We start from the raw sequence: 16,737 nt of genomic DNA on the forward strand, positions 1-16,737 counted from the left end.
AGGAAACCCCTGATGAAAATTCATCCCAAAGAAAACTGTGTAGAGCTGTTCAAATTGAGTTCAAAAGCAATTGGCACACAAGGGAAGGAAGTGGTGTTTTGTGTTAGACATTTAGATTGTCAACCAACATAGGCCCAATGTGGAACTATAAGGGAAGAATGGCTCCTCTAAAGTCTCCCTGGATGGTGCTTAGAAAGACTCAGGTGTCAAGGGCTAGGCCATCACTATGAAATTCAGTACACAGCCTCCGGTTTTCAACGGCAACCTCTCAATGTTGAAAGGCTGTAGCAATAACTGCAGCCTCTGCTGGGCAACAATTAGGTACGTGGACCACTTTTGGTGGGGAAGGTAATTGGCAATATTACCACAATGGGCCCCGAGCAGGAAAGAATATTGCCAAGAGGGATGGGAACTTGATGTTCCCTCATTCTCACTGAGTTAGAATGGCCCTAGGAAATACACGTTAGAAAGAGGCAAATGGAGTGAGAGAGGGAACCAACAAACCCCAAAATAAAAATAAGAAACGTTAATCAGGGATTTATTTTAGAAAAAAAATTTCAGGGCACACCCTGATACTAGCACATTGTGTCTCTAAATTTCTTTTTTGCTATAGCTATAGGAATAAAGATTGTTAACGATTTTTGTGTGTCTTAGTTGTCAGGCAGATTCCATTAAACTTATTTTATTTTTGTCATTTTTCTTCTTTTTTTAATTTATCTTTATTGTTGAAAGTATTACAGATGTTCCTCTTGTTCCCCCTATTGACCCCTTCCACTCCATATACCCCTCCCAGGCTTTTACTGCTTTATTTGCACTATTGTCTGTGTGCATGGGTTATGCATATATGCATATAAGTTCTTTGGTTAATCTCTTAACCACCATCACCACCACCATCCCCACCTTCCCTCTGAAATTCATCAGTCTGTTCCATGCTTCTATATCTCTGGATCTATTTTGTTCATCAGTTTATTTTGTTCATTAGCTTCCACATATGAGTGAGAGCATGTGATACTATCTCTGACTGGCTTATGTTGCTTAGCATAATACTCTCCAGGTCCCTCCATGCTGCATAGTATTCCATTGTGTAAGTGTACTTTTATCCACTCATCTACCGATGGGCCCTTGAGTTGTTTCAAGATCTTAGCTATTGTAAATAGCTAAGAATATAGGGGTGCATATATTATTTCTGATTGGTGTTTGGGGATTCTTAGGACATATTCCTGGGAATGGGATCACTGGGTCAAATAGCAGCTTCATTTTTAATATTTTGAGGAAACTCCATACTGTTTGTTTTCCATAGTGACTGCATAGTACTGGAAGTTATAGTCACAGTGATCAGATGAGAAGAAAAAAGGCATCCAGATTGTAAAAGAGGAAGTAAAATTCACTATTTGCAGATGATATGACATGGTACATAGAAAACCCTAAAGACTCCACCAAAAAGCTACTGTATTTACTAAATGAATTCGGCAATGTAACAGGATACAAAATTAACACCCAGAAATTGATGGCATTTTTATACACCAATAATGAGCTCTCAGAGAAAATAAAAATAAAATCCTATTTATCCCTGCAAAAAAAAATTAAGATAGTTAGGAATAAACTTAACCAAGGAGGTAAAATACCTGTACTTGGAAAACTACAAGACGTTGTAGATTCCATTAGATTTAAGGCTATATTTTAGAAAAAAACATTCTTTTGTTTTTGTGTATTTATTTGGTTGTTTTACAAACTACAAAAATTTTATTTTAGTTAACTGCTAAGGCTAAATAAGTTAGATATTCATTAAATTATAATGAGTTTTCTAGTTAGTGAAGATTGACCATAAAGCTCACAATTAGATATATTTCCATAAGTGAGGAATTTAATTGATCTATTTCCATAAATGAGGAACTTAAAATTTGATTTATTTTTCTTCCCCAAGCAGATTATAACATTGCTCTTTTAAAGACAAAAGTATGTTACATATTTTGCTAATTCAAATCAGAAAATAAATTCATTGACCTTTGCAAAGCATTCTTTTAAATGTGTTTCATATGATTCAAAATTAGTATTTGTGATATCAAGTGCTTTCACAGTGCTTGGCACAAGGATAGGACTATGAGTAAGTACTAATTTCATTTTATTTCCAAAGGAAAAATGTGAGAGAGATATTTTGCATTCTAATAATGATAAGGTAGAAGACATTGTTTGAAAATACAATTAAATAAAAATAGATGGAAGAGCAAAGAGCAAGTGGCAGGCTGAATGTTACTTCCATCTTCTGACAAACCACTCTTTGAAACTGAACTTCTTTGTGCATGTTTTCTTTCATATTTAATGAAAAGGCTATTTTGTACTTAACGGGATTAGTGCATATTAAAGAAATCCCTTGTCGTTTGAGTCCCTTGAAAGAAGGGTACAAGGTAAATATTAGCATAGTAGAATTATCTCCATAGCATTGCTTTGTGTGGTGTGTGTGTGTGTGTGTGTGTGTGTGTGTGTGTGTGTGTGTTTAACTTGGCTAATGGCAGTAATAGCTTTTAAATTCTTAGTTATCTCCAGTGAGCTCAAAGTTTGACAAAGAGGTTGCTTTCCAGATGCTGGGAATTAAAACTGTAAGTATGGAAAGATAAAATACATTTTTAAATGTCATCTAGCTTAAAATGTTTTTGCATGAGTTCCAAGAAATATAAGACCAGATGTCAGAGATTGGCCAGAGCTGGGAGATGGAGAGCATGTGGGCACGTGCTCCAGCACAACCTCCAATGACATGCATGGAGTAACAGCTGCTCCATCAGTCAAAAATGACAGGATCTCATTGCCGCCTCTTGGAATACTAAAAGCAATGGAATACTAAATACTAAAAGCAATGAATGGTTTAAGAGACTGCAAGGTTTCTGGAAATTTAGTTTTAAGTTGTCTATCTCATGTTTGGGATTCTGAGAGACCATCTATCCCAAGAGCAGCACACCTCAGTTTGGTTGATGACAAAAAGTGTGTTTAGCATGTGGTGACCAGGCTTATTCTTATACACAGTAAATTACAGATTTTAGATTAATTACAAACTTTTCTACATCAGGTTCCATACTGACTTATCCAAATTTATGCCAGTTTTTTTTTCTTATTACTCAATATATACTAAGCAAAAACTATTTATAGGTCCATTTTTCAAATACTTAACAAATTATTTTCTTTTCTACACCTGGATATTATTTGTCTTATATCTCCCTATGTCAGAGTAATAAACTTATAGGATGGGTTGAGATTTTAATTCAATATGCATACTGTTAAATTACCTAGCAACATCAACACTGTCCTCTACATTATCAAGCATGGGCCTCAAGGGTTACAGGATACATTTGTGGAAATTATGTAAACATGTAAGTGCAAGTTCAGAAATTGAGGCTTTAACACAAGTATAAGTTTACATAGTCACTTTTGTCAAGCCTTTTGGTTCTTAAATATAGCACTATAGATGAATGTCTACTAAATCATCCAAAAAACTTAAGTTTGTCACTTTTTAGATGTCTAAATGACCTGTTAGTTTCAAGAACTTAATAGTACCCAGATGTTCATTACTAAATACATTTATTTGATCAGTTTAAATAAATTTGAGACTTGAAATAAAGTGTTACTATGTCGGAGGTGACAGTAAAAAAGGTAGGTCTGTGGGACTACAGAGAATAAGCTGAATTCTGCAATATAAATAGTATTTATTTTGTTTGTGTACATAGTACCATCTCAGGAGGCCTACCTTGTGTCATAAAAATAACATTGAAACTGACCTTGGTAATACAAAAAAATTTCAAAACACAATGGCATTCACTTTTTTTAAAAATCTGAAAACCAGGCTGCACCAATATAAACTAAGGAGTGACTTTGGTTGCCTGGATGGTTTCTTTGTGGTTGAAAAGCTAAAAGAATAATCAGAATGTAATACCAGAAAGGCCAGTACAATGAGAGTACAGATGTTTATACTCAGGGTGGAATATATGTTCAGGAGGACTCTCGTTTTATACTAGGGTCAAGTAGGGACTTAACTACTAGAACTCTATTTTAAAAAAACATTATTGATATATATTCTATTCAGATTAAATTTAAATAACTAATGAATTATAAGATGTGCTTGAATACATCTTACTATTTGGAACTAGTTAAAAATTTGAAATAAAAAAGGGGAAGGCCATCAAGATTGGTGATTCTGTGCTTTGTTAAGTATGGAGAGAGAAAACTAAGGACTCACAGGCTTGGGAGAGTTATTTTTATATAAAGCATTCTGAATGGACAAATACTATCTTATTAAAGTCCAGTTAATAAATTCAAACTTTATCAGCTTTAATGATCTATTTTAAAATACCCCAAGGGTCAAGAGAGTATAGTAGGGACAGCTGCACAATACATCAACACTGATTATAATAGTATTTATTGAGGGCTTATAATGTGCAATGTATTTTAAATGCATTGTTTCAAGTGACCTCACAGAAATTGTATGGGCTAAGTTTTACTATTCCCATTTACCCAATGAGGAAACTGAAGCTTACAGAAATTCCTTACAGAAATAGTCTCAAAGGATAAGGAGAGAGTAAATAGTAAAATCAGAATTAAGATTAAGATGGTTAGATTTCAAAGCTCATAAAAAATATGTTTAGAACTGATTGATCTTTCATGGATTAATTCATTAATTTCATGGTTCAAAGCCCATTGTGTGCCCATTAGTGCCTGAACCACCACGTCTGTTCAGAACAGATTCATTATCACAGATTAGAATAAAGAATCTGATTTATCTATTCACCTCAGCAAAATGAATTTGAGCCACTTAGAATACAAAATATTATGGTCCCCGGAACAGTCCTCAGCAATACTGAATGCTCCATGAGTATTAGAGATGAGAAAAGAGAGGAACATTCTTGGATGCTGTAATTGTACTACAAGGAAGATGATGCTGAAAGATATGTTCAGATTGGACACTCTCTCCAGTGCCCTCAATATTTTATCTTGTACCTCCCTTCCCTTGGGATTGCAAGTCCTTTTCATGTCTAATCTCCTTACGTCTCTCTGAAGTTCTCCTTCTCCTTATCTACTTTCTCCTAAAAAAGTAAATTTGCCTCTCCACTTCGTGCTTATTTACTCTGTCTTTGCAAAAGATCAAAGCAAATCACACCTTCACAGTAAACAAATTTTCATTAGTTTACACAGCAAATTTTGTGACCCAGCAGTTTCCCTGTGTCTGTCCAGCAAAAGTACTCATTTCCTTACAATGTGCATTTCCACAATTAAATGTTTCATTAAATTGAGTCAATGATTTTTCATTAATCCCTTATATTAGGAGACGGAAATATATTTTTTTTAAGATTTAGCATCTGCCTTCAAAGAGTTTACAATATGTTGAATCCAGCAGAATGACTTCAGTAAATCAACAATAAGAAAACACCAAAAGTTCAAGAGGAGGCGTGCAGACAAAATACTAAGATGGCTCAGAAGATGAAAGAAACATAACCAGGTGAAGATTCACATGCTTTGCTTACTATGTGTATGAAAATAGCTTAAGTATAAATCAAGCTTTGTCCAGAAAATGAGTCAAAGACACTGAAAGTAAAAACACAGTTTTGGAATACCTTATTTGATTTATTTTTTATTTTAATATTAATTTCAGAGCAGTTTTAGGTTTATTAACAAAATTAAGAGGAGAGTACAGAGACTTTCCTTATCTCCCCCCCCGTCCCCCGCACATGCATACTCTCCTTATGGACATGACTCACCAGAACGTTGGCACTTCCTTTGGTTCTGACTTAGGGTTTCCATCTGCCTGTTTGCCTTGCCCATGTGTTCTTGCATACTGTGTACTTTATCCATTAACTGCCTTAGCATATTAATCAGAGATGTTTTGTATGCTTGGTCTGATGATTCTAATATTCCTGCCATATCTAGTAATCATACTTGCTCTTTTGTGTTGTGTTTTGTTGTGCCTTCTGGTAAGCATTGTATTTTTATTTATTTTTTTATAGGGAACATGATTTACTGGGTAAAAGAAACTGTTGTAAACAAGCCTTTAGTAAAGTGGTGTTGGGTGTGGAGGGGAGAGAGAGCATTCCATAGTCCGATGGTTAGGTCTCGGACATTTAGGGAGCCTTCATAAGTGTTTTTCTGTCCCCTCCCCCCTTCACCATGGTAGAACAGGATGGCTAGAGTGGGCTGGATTTGGGTATTTCCTTTACCCAAATTGCTTTAGGCTCTGATAAAACTTCAGCAGGTTAGGCTCTGGTCAACTTGTTAAGAAACTGGTTTCTTTCCCACTCTCCCCTGGGAATCTGTCTGAGTTCCTTTAGGTGAATCCCTATATATGGGGACTTCATCTGACTGGGTCCCCCTGCACTTTTAACTCTCAGAGTTGTTCACACTGAGACTCCAGCAATTCTTCCATTTCAGTGCACTGTTCCTACTCTGGTATTTGTTCCCAAGGCAATTTCGCCCCATGATCACTGCTCCCATAAGCCCTCACTCCCTGTCTGTATTCACATGTGTCTCTCCAGTCTTCAAGGCACTGGTTTTCCCAGTGTCTTCTTCCCATCCCTTACAGATTCCAAAGAGTTATTGATTTTTCAGTCTGTACAGCTTTTTGCCTTTTGTCACTATGGAAGGAGTACTTCTAAGCTCCTTACAAATGGAAATGAAAATGGAATTGGAAAGCCAGATTTAATTTTTATCAAGTATTTCACTGTTTATAATTTTCTAAAACTTATGTCCATTTTTCTTACCTAGAGTTTTTAAAAAATAACACCTTACCTCTTTTACTTCTCCACTAAGGTAAACAGCAGTTCTACAAAAGCAGGGCTCTCCCAAGATGTGCCATTTACCTTTAGAGCCGAGGCACAAAAGCAGATTTTCTAAGATCCAACATAACAATAATTGGAGGATGAAGCCTTCCAGAGTGGACAGCATGTCACAAATGCAGATTAAGTGTTTCAGTCCAAAGATCCTAATACCACCCACAATGAAGATATCATGTGACAATGCCATTATGGCTTTGTTAATTCATAAGTCAATGTCGCATCACAATACTATTAATTTGCCACTTGCCACGGTCTATGCAGAGGTAATCTATGCAATCTATGCAGCTCTGAAAATATTTTAAAATAGTTTTCCTTAATCCTTCATGGTCCTAGTTGTATGCTCTAACATATAAAATAATAGCATCCTTGGAAATTAGCATTACCACTAATTGGAAATGTAATCACCTCTGTGGTGAAAAAGAACAAAAACAGACTGAACAATTATTTTAAATCATTAGATCTAAAATGTAACAGTTAAAATACAAATAAAGTATCACAAATATATTTTTAATATTTATATTATAAACTGATCTTAAAATGAATGTTGGATATTAGGTTGTTATCCTGAGATAATGATTATTATGATGCAATTATTTTTTATTTATTTCTTTTTCTTTTTTTAAAGATTTTCTGGGTAGAAAGTTTATTTTTTAGTGTATTTTTATTGATTTCAGAGAGGAAGGAAAGGGAGAGAGAGATAGAAACATTAATGATGAGAGAGAATCACTGATCGGCTGCCTCTAGCACTCCCCCTACTGGGGATAGAGCCCGCAACCCAGGCATGTGCCTTGACCAGAAATCGAACTGTGACCTCCTGGTTCATGTGATGCTCAACCACTGAGCCACATCAACCTGGCATCTTTTTAATTTATGTAATGGATTGAATCATTTGCCACTATTTTCGGCTTCTGAAACCAGGAAAGGATTATTTTTTCACTTTACTGGCAATTAAGTGAATGTATAATTTGAATAATCATTTGCAATTATTTCTTGGGCATGGTCCCATAACTTTCATCCAATTCCGAAAGCCTAGCATATGTGCTGTGCTTTTGAAGTTAGGTTAGAAGTAGAAGTGTTTATAATATGGGGCTTGGCAATCATTCCACTTGAAATAGGACCAGAACTTCACTGCACCATGCAGACGTCAGCGAAGCCAAATGTTCTCCTTATAAATTCAGCTGCACACCATTTTACAGAAGTGGTGGCAGTCACCTTCTGCCAAACGTATCTACAATGGTAAAGAGAGGAAATATGACTACAGTCATTAAAATGTGATTACGTTCTCTGTGTGAGATTCACTGAATTTTATAACAACCAGAACTGTAGCCATGGTATATACTAGTACAGGGGTCCTCAAACTACGGCCCGCGGGCCACATGCAAATACAAATATTGTATTTGTTCCCGTTTTGTTTTTTTACTTCAAAATAAGATATGTGCAGTGTGCATAGGAATTTGTTCATAGTTTTTTTTTTAAACTATAGTCCGGCCCTCCAACGGTTTGAGGGACAGTGAACTGGCCCCCTGTTTAAAAAGTTTGAGGACCCCTGTACTAGTAGATGTTAAAGTATGATCTCTTGAATCAATCAACCCATTTTATCTTAGATTCACCACCTATTTTTCAGGGGAGGCCAGGGCAAGCTTCTGAATTTCATGATCTGTAAATACGGTCACCAAAGTGATTCAATTAAGACTCAGATAGTAAATACTTTTGGCTTTGCCACCCATAGAGTCTCTGTTGCAACCACTCCCCTCTGCCTTGTAGCTCAAATTCACCTACAGACAGAATGTAAATAAATGGATGTGGCTATGTTCTAATAGAACTTCACTTATGAATATGCTATTTAAATTTCATATAATTTCCCCATGTCAAAAAAGATTATTCTTTCTTTGATTATGATTCAACCACTTAAAGTTGATTGGCCACACCCAAAGAGGTGGCAGCCCAGACGCATAGTGTGACAAACCCTGATTTATATAATGGGCATAATCTTAGTAAGTCCCTTATGGTGTCCTGATGAATAAGAGAAAGAATTAAAGTTCTTAGCATTATTTTGATCTTTACAATTTGTATCCACATAAATGTCTTTATACACTAGTTATCCTGGGAGTTAATATATATTTTTCAGCCACGGTGTTACTCAGAATGGTTTTGTGTACCTCTTGGGGAAGTGGCCTAAGAGACTGGATTAGACTCCTACTTGCTGAGAATTTGGCCAGCAGGAAAGAGAAGCATGAAAGCACTAGATGGAATCAAATGACTTAGCTTTGTAGCCAGCCCCTCAATGTCACAGGGCTTGGGTAATTCTAGGTTTCAGACAGGCCAGCAACAACGCTAAAGGAAATCCAATTTAGTGGGCTGAACAAGATAGCAGGGGTCACTCCCATCAAGAAGTGCTCATATCAATAAGGCATCAATGCAAAGTATCCTCATTATGAATACACTCAGAATTAGACCACTGAGCAGAGATTTACAGCAAGGATTCAATCCAGTGTGATCTGACATGCTAAACTAAAAAAGGCAATATTCGACAGAGAACAGAGATCGACGTTGGCTGTGACTTCATGTATATTTAGTTACTGGGGCTCAGTAAGACCTCCTGCCTGCCCAGTTTACAGCAGTAAAACTCACTCCACTGGTGAAGAATATTGGTCTCGATTGGTTCAGGAGAGATGGTAGGATTTTAACATTTAGTGTGTACAGGACCTATACCAGTGATGGCGAACCTTTTGAGATCAGCGTATCAGCATTTTGAAAAACCCTAACTTAACTCTGGTGCCGTGTCACATATAGAAATTTTTTGATATTTGCAACCATAGTAAAACAAAGACATATTTTTGATATTTATTTTATATATTTAAATGCCATTTAACAAAGAAAAATCAACCAAAAAAATGAGTTCGCGTGTCACCTCTGACACGCGTGTCATAGGTTCACCATCACTGGCCTATACTATAGGCCCTTTAAATACAGTTCCTCATGTTGTGACCCAACCATAAAATTATTTTTGTTGCTACTTTATAACTGTAATGTTACTACTGTTATGAATTGTAATGTAAATATCTGATATACAGAATGGTCTTAGGCGACCCCTGTGAAAGGGTCGTTCAACCGCCAAAAGGGTCATGACCCACAGGTTGAGAACTGCTGGTATAGGCTGAGTAGCTCACTCTCATGCACATGTAGAATATCTAATTTAATCTTTACTCAATGGTTGGCAGTATGTATTACTCCCATTTTATAGAAGTAGTAAGTAGTAGAGTCCAACACAGTCTAACTGGATCTAAAGTCCATTCTCTTTTTTGAGGAGAGATTAATTTTTTTTCTGCCAAATGCCCCTGTCGGCTCTCCCTCTCTTCGAGTTTTAATAACCTAGCAGGAAGTTGGCTAGCCCACTGAGCTGATTCAAAGGGAGAACCCAAGGTTTCCAGGTAAATGCAATGCTGTTTATTCAGGCTCACCTGGATTTTCTCATTTTCTAACAAGGCATTCCCCTGGTTTCAAAACTTTCATAGTTGTATAATCCATGGGCTGCCACTTGCTGCAGTCCTGTGTGATTTGGGGAATAAAGCCCTGTTGGTTATCTCCTACTTCTCTATAAATATGTAAAGTATTATAGTCAGAAAGCTAATGAAGCATGGCTTGGTGCCGTCTCCACAGTAGATGTGGAGAGTTGCTGAGAGCATGGTGTGCTTCCCAGCTTGGATAACACCCTCTATCCCATGATGGTGGCCCTGAGGCTGAGGGCAGGCCAATAGGTTACCATATTTGCTTCCAACAGTTAGATCTGTGCTAGGTAGACCTCATTAGGCATCGGACCCCATCTGTGACTTAAAAGACAGGAATAGATTCAGAGTCTGCTTCATTGCTCCGTGCTCGAGATCACCATGACCAGGCTTCGGGGCTCTGCCAAGCTCTGCACACCCAGGGGCCCGTAAAGGCTAGAATGGGGAGGGGTCATGATACAGGGAGGGCGTGGCCAAGCTGGACCAGCACTTGACATTCTCTGATGACTTGCCTCCAGGCAAGAAACACTTTCTAAACAGATGTGGCATTATCAGAAAAAAAAAAAAAAGTGAATCACTGGTTTTTGAAAACACACTCAACTTTCCATCAGCCATGCTAGAGGTGCAGTTGAAATTACTTTCCTACACTCTTTTTAGAAAGTTATATTTTAAAAATCATTGTCATTGGGAGAAGCAAAGAACATGCACCTATATTTTAAAATCATTGTCATTGGGAGAAGCAAAGAACATGCACCAAAAATTATAGAAATAAAATATGGACAGGTGTATCAGGTTGCTAATACTATTTTTCTGCATTATGTAATAGATGTGGTACTTTGTGGTTTAAGTTTTTAATTCTTTACAATTTCTATTTTCATTCTTATTAAGTATGTACTTTTATATTTTTATTCATACTTTTCTAACATTTTCCTTAAAGAGGAGTCCCCAAATTAAATGTGCTTCAGGCACCACGAAACCGGAATCCGCCTGCACCCAAGGGTGAGGCATGCAGTGCTGCCTGCCTCCCTGACAACTATTGCAAATTCTTTAATTTTTAGACCATAAATCGTTCTTTCTCACTTCGTGTGTTGCCAGAGGCGTGTTTGTGTCAGTTGCCCATGTTTTCCTTGCCTTGGCCATAAATGACTTGGAAACGGGCAATTTGAACATGCATATGGAGAGCATTGGAGTAGCTATGGCCATAGGCAAATTATACAATCTCTCAATATCTCTTTTTAAAAGTCTATTTATACAGCTTGTGCTGAGCCTTAAATGAAATTATGCAAATAAAGGCTCTAGAATAGTTTCTGGCTTTTAGGAAATTGTTAGTCCGTGTTAGCTAATATGTTTATCAACATCATTTTTATTGACCTGATCTATGAAAGGCAGGGATTAGTTTTTGGTGGCTCATTCATTGGGTATTTACATTGTGGACCAAATCTTAATCATGGGGGTAAGTTCATGGATGGAAACGATAAAAATAAGTTGCAGCTGGGTCTAATGGAGATGGAATGTGCCAGAGTGCTGTGTGGCACTAAAGGGCCCATTAACTGGCTCCAAAGGCAACGCCACCTTTTCCCAAATATATCTCACACAGTAGCAACTTCATGGACTGTTGACCTTTCCAAGGTGACTACTTTGACAAGGTTCATACAAACACAATTCTGTCCATGGATGTATAAGGTTTGTTGTGCCTAAAACTAAATCAGACTCAGAACCCACGTAGAGCGACTTGGTTCTGCCCAGCTCCCTTGATTAGAAGGCAGGAGGGGTTGGTGTTCGCTCAACCTGGCACATCTTGGTGCACAAGAAAGACCGGCAGACGGACACACATGGTGTGAGAAGAAATGCAAGCTGTTTTGAGTTCCTGGGAAAAACACTGCTTTATAAATTCAAGGCAGCCTTCTATATGACTTCCTTCATGATGCTTTGTCAAAATGGACTTTGAAATATAAAAGACCAAAGAAGCCCAGGCTTGTGCTGTATTCAAAGGAAGGCATATTCAATTATATTTTGTTTAAAATTATATGTCTGAATTCATAGTTAGTAAGAAAAATACATTCTTTTCAAAAGATTAGATAAAACGCCCACATTTGCATTAATACGAAATAGCAAGGATCGCAGTACTGGTGATGATGTGCATATCATTGTTTGACTGCTGTTTTCTATAAAGCTTAACTAATTGTTAGAAATATATCTCAGGACATTGAATTAAGATATTTCTCTCTTTTAGAAGTAATGAGCCTTTCAGAAGTTACATATTTTACCAAACAATTTTTCCAGGAAATTTTAAAAAATATATAGAGACATAGTTTTCATATTTTTAATGTCACGGGTGAATCTACACACACACACACACACATATATATATCTCAAATACACAAAAAGCAAACAAACCAATATTCCATTACTAATCGGGCAATTTAAACATTTTACTCATCGGGCAATTTTATATTCATTTTTACAAAAAGCAATTCAATTTCCAAAAACAGAGATAATTGTTTCTTTGAAATAGAGAATAATTAAAATTATAATGCACCATTTAAAATAATGTTTATACTTTTTTCAGAATATAGTTTGCATTTGGTATTCATAATTAAGTCTCTAGAAGCAATCAGGAAACTCCTCTACTTATGGTAATTTTCTAAATTGAATGGATCTGCAATTCTCAAACTGTTATATGTATGACTCAACAGAGAGCCCCAGGTGAGGCTCATACAACTAAATTTTAAGAAACATTTGTCCTAACATTTGCCAAATTTGAACAGTTAACCCCCATAATTTTTTCTTTTCTCTCATAGTTTACCGTATTTTTCAGGTTTATTCAAGTATAATTGGCAAATAAAGTACTGCCTTTTACCTCTTTGGTTAAATTTATTCCTAAGTACTTTATTCTTTGTGTTGCTATTGTCAATGGGCTTGTTTTCTTAATTCCTCTCTCTGAGTTTGTTGTTGGTGTAACAAACACAGCCTACCCTTGTACAGTGTTGATTGCAGGTTGATGAGCAGCCACCCTCTCAGGCAGCATCTGGGAAAGGATGCAGTTCATCCCTTTCAGGGAGAAACTGGGAGGGCGATGGTGTGTTTGCCTCTTTTCTCTGTGCTGGGCCCAGGTGTATGGGGATAGGTGGGAAGGTGGGCAGGTCTCTTGGGGGCCCCGTCCATCAGGTGGGAGCCAGGAGCCAGGAAAGCTGGGCTGCAGTATGTGTGTACAAACTCCTTCCAGGTGACGAGGTTTAATCATTGGAGCAGTCTGTAGGAGGAATCTGGGAGAGGTAGCCACTGGCTTCAGGGTCACAGGGGAGGATGACGGCCAGCCCTGAGATGCTTGCTAAATAGAAACCTGGCCCTCAGGCAGCAGCTTTTAAAGTATGCAGATGAGCCTTGCAGGAGAAGACCGGGAGTTTTTACCACTCCCTCTGTTCTGAGCCCTGGGAGGACGGCTGTGGAGAGTGTTTGGTGCGCCCTGTAAGTACTGTTTCTTTGTGTGCTGCAGCCCTGGGTGATTTGGGGGATAAAGCCCTGTTGGTGTTAACATGCACATCACATCACTTATGTCATGGGCATTGTTCCAATAGTGTTGGAAACAAACTACAAGACAGGCACAATCTTCTAAGAAATAGATACATGAAAATTATTTCAACAAATATGTTCAAAGCCCTTTTTCTCATAAAATGTGTTCCGCAACATTTGGCTGTTTCTTGTATTGGATCTGTTGTGTATAAACTGCTCTCTTTAAAATCATACTAACGGAAAATTAAACAAGAAGTTAAAATGATTTGGGTAGGGATAATTGTATATTGGCATGGGTAGGAGATGTTGTACTGAATGGCATGAAATATGGAGGCAAGATGTTTGTTTTGAACCTCATCTACCATGTTTAGAAGTGAAGAGTCTGTCAAAACACTCTTTAAACACTGTTTAAGTCCATGACAGTTGCATCCCATGGTCAGCGAAGAAAAAGCATATATCCTCTCAATGTTGCCAACATGCAGCTCTCAGGGGCTCACACTGACCTCCTGGCGCCCAAGGTAGGGTCCCCAACCCTGGAACCCACATGAGACAGGAGATAGAGAGCTGGTGGGAGACAGCCTAAGACTGTGCTCAGTGTGTCTTGCTTGGAGCAGGTGTCTTTACCCTAACCATGATTCGGTGGGCTCAGTTCCCTGGACTGCAAACATCCCCTCCTCTGCCTGGCCCCGGTTTCCTAATCTCTGTTTTTCCCTTTTCATCTCAATTTCTTAGTCCTGACCTAACTGACCATTTATGCTACCCAAGCACCATGTCCTGTTCCCTATGTATAATTATTCACTTCTGGGTATAAAAACAAGGTCAATCAACCAGATGCTCAGCGAGGTCATTTGCATAGATTTAAGTAATTTTCTGTGTGGGGTTTTTTTGTGCTGGGCTGTAGTTGCCAAATCAGGCCTGGGAGAAGGGACCTGGTGAAGTGTCAGTCCCCTTTTAGCCCCTTACATGCTGCAGTTGAATTCGTGAGCACCTGCTAAGCCAGGAGCAGCTGTCAGCTTTATATTATATGTCAGCTAATCAGGCCCTTAACCTTTGTTTCTTATTGAGATTCCAACAAACCTGAGTCATCGCCATCTGAGATAAACACGTGTTCCCTATTGATGACAGGTTATCAGAGTGACCATGGCAAATACCTGGCCCTCCCATCTTCATTTTTCTGTGAAGCCTGTAGGAAAGACCACAAAGTAATCTCAAAATTCATTCTGAGCCCAACATAGACTCATAGCTCTTCCTAACTATCCACTATAGCAAACTACTACCAATATATTAGAAGAGGAAACAAATCTTAAATCGTAACAACCTATTTTTCACTTGAAGTATGTTTTATCCAAAGACCTCTTTAAGGAACTTATAGACCCTTCTCACTAGGTCTTGAAAAATGCCATAGGAATTAGAGAAGTTGGGTGAGGATAGGAGGATAGACTTTTAATGTAAAAAGTTATGTCCTTTTAGACAATTCAATGATTAAAAGGCCCTCAGTATGAATCAGAACATTAACCCTCTTTTAAGATATGTCAAATTCAGGATGATTCCCTTCTCTGAGATTGAGTTTTATATGATTCGTTTAAGAGCATAAAGAGAGGGAAAATGTCGGGGAAATTAGAGATACAGAATTGCCAAAAGGAATAGCCTGTCCTTTAATTCTCTATTAAGTATGATGCTAAACAATATCACTCTATCATAGCAGTGTTTCCAAATTGCGTCTGAATGGAGATTCGTTACTTGTCCAGTAAATTCTGAACCTGGGACTCATGGTGTTCTTACAGTAATTGGGGGTGGGGACACAGAAAAGTGTTTGGACCCTATCACAACTGCAAGGTGTGACCTGTGGGGTCAGTGGAATCTCTTTCTGAAGTGTGAATTATTTTTAAAAAAATATGTTTTTATTGATTTCAGAGAGAGGAAGGGAGAGGGAGAGAGAGATAGAAACATCAATAATGAGAGAGATTCATTGATGGGCTGCCTCTTGCACACCCATATTGGGGATTGAGCCTGCAATCTGGGCATATGCCCTAACTGGGAATGGAACCTTGATCTCCTGGTTCATGGGTCAATCCTCAACCATTGAGCAACACTGGCCTGGCTCCAAAGTGAATTTATCCTGACTGCTTCCATTACCGTCATGTGGTAGATTCTGTGGGTCCTTGGTAATTTTTAGTTATAACTTTTGATTTATGTCATCGAAGAGCAAGTTACCTTCAAATTTCTAATAAACATAATTAGCCAAGCAAATACAACCTATTTTTAGAAGCAGAGATAAATTTGTAAAAGTAGAACTGTAGACTGACATTATTATTTCCATTATTTTATGTGCTGCCTGTGTTTTGAAAAGGGGTATTAAGAGACTTTGCATTTGTTTAAAAACAAAACTCATCATCTGTAATTCCTTTGCATTCTATAAGAAGGAAAGAAAGATTGTGGCAAGACAGAGGTCTTAGCACTCACAGAGGTTTTATGAGGATCTTCTTTTAAGGAAAATCCCAAAGCTTGTATGGAAGCTTTCCATGTTGCCTGGTTTATGGTGAAGTTTAGGATATTAGGTGCCAGACAAGAAGCTTAAGTTACTGAGGGCACCAGTTGTCACTCAGCCCTGGTGGTCAATGTGGTCAGCTGGAGAGTCATCTACTGGTGAATCAAAAGAGGAAAAAGAAATCTGTGACTGAAATTTGGTTTGAGGGCCATCAGATTGCCACCAGCGGTGGTCTCTGGAATAGTAATCTATTTAGATTTTGTAAGTTTAGATTTGAATTTTGGTTCTCCCAATTATTAGCTATGAGACTTTATCCATGAACAAGTTCCTTATTTCCCCAAGTTTCAAGGAAACAATTTTATTTGGCACAACTGACTCTCTGTGAGGTTGCTAGATAATTGTGTGTGTGTGAGGCGTG

The sequence above is a fragment of the Myotis brandtii genome, unplaced genomic scaffold (assembly GCF_000412655.1).
Source record: "Myotis brandtii unplaced genomic scaffold, ASM41265v1 scaffold176, whole genome shotgun sequence".
Lineage (NCBI taxonomy): Eukaryota > Metazoa > Chordata > Mammalia > Chiroptera > Vespertilionidae > Myotis > Myotis brandtii.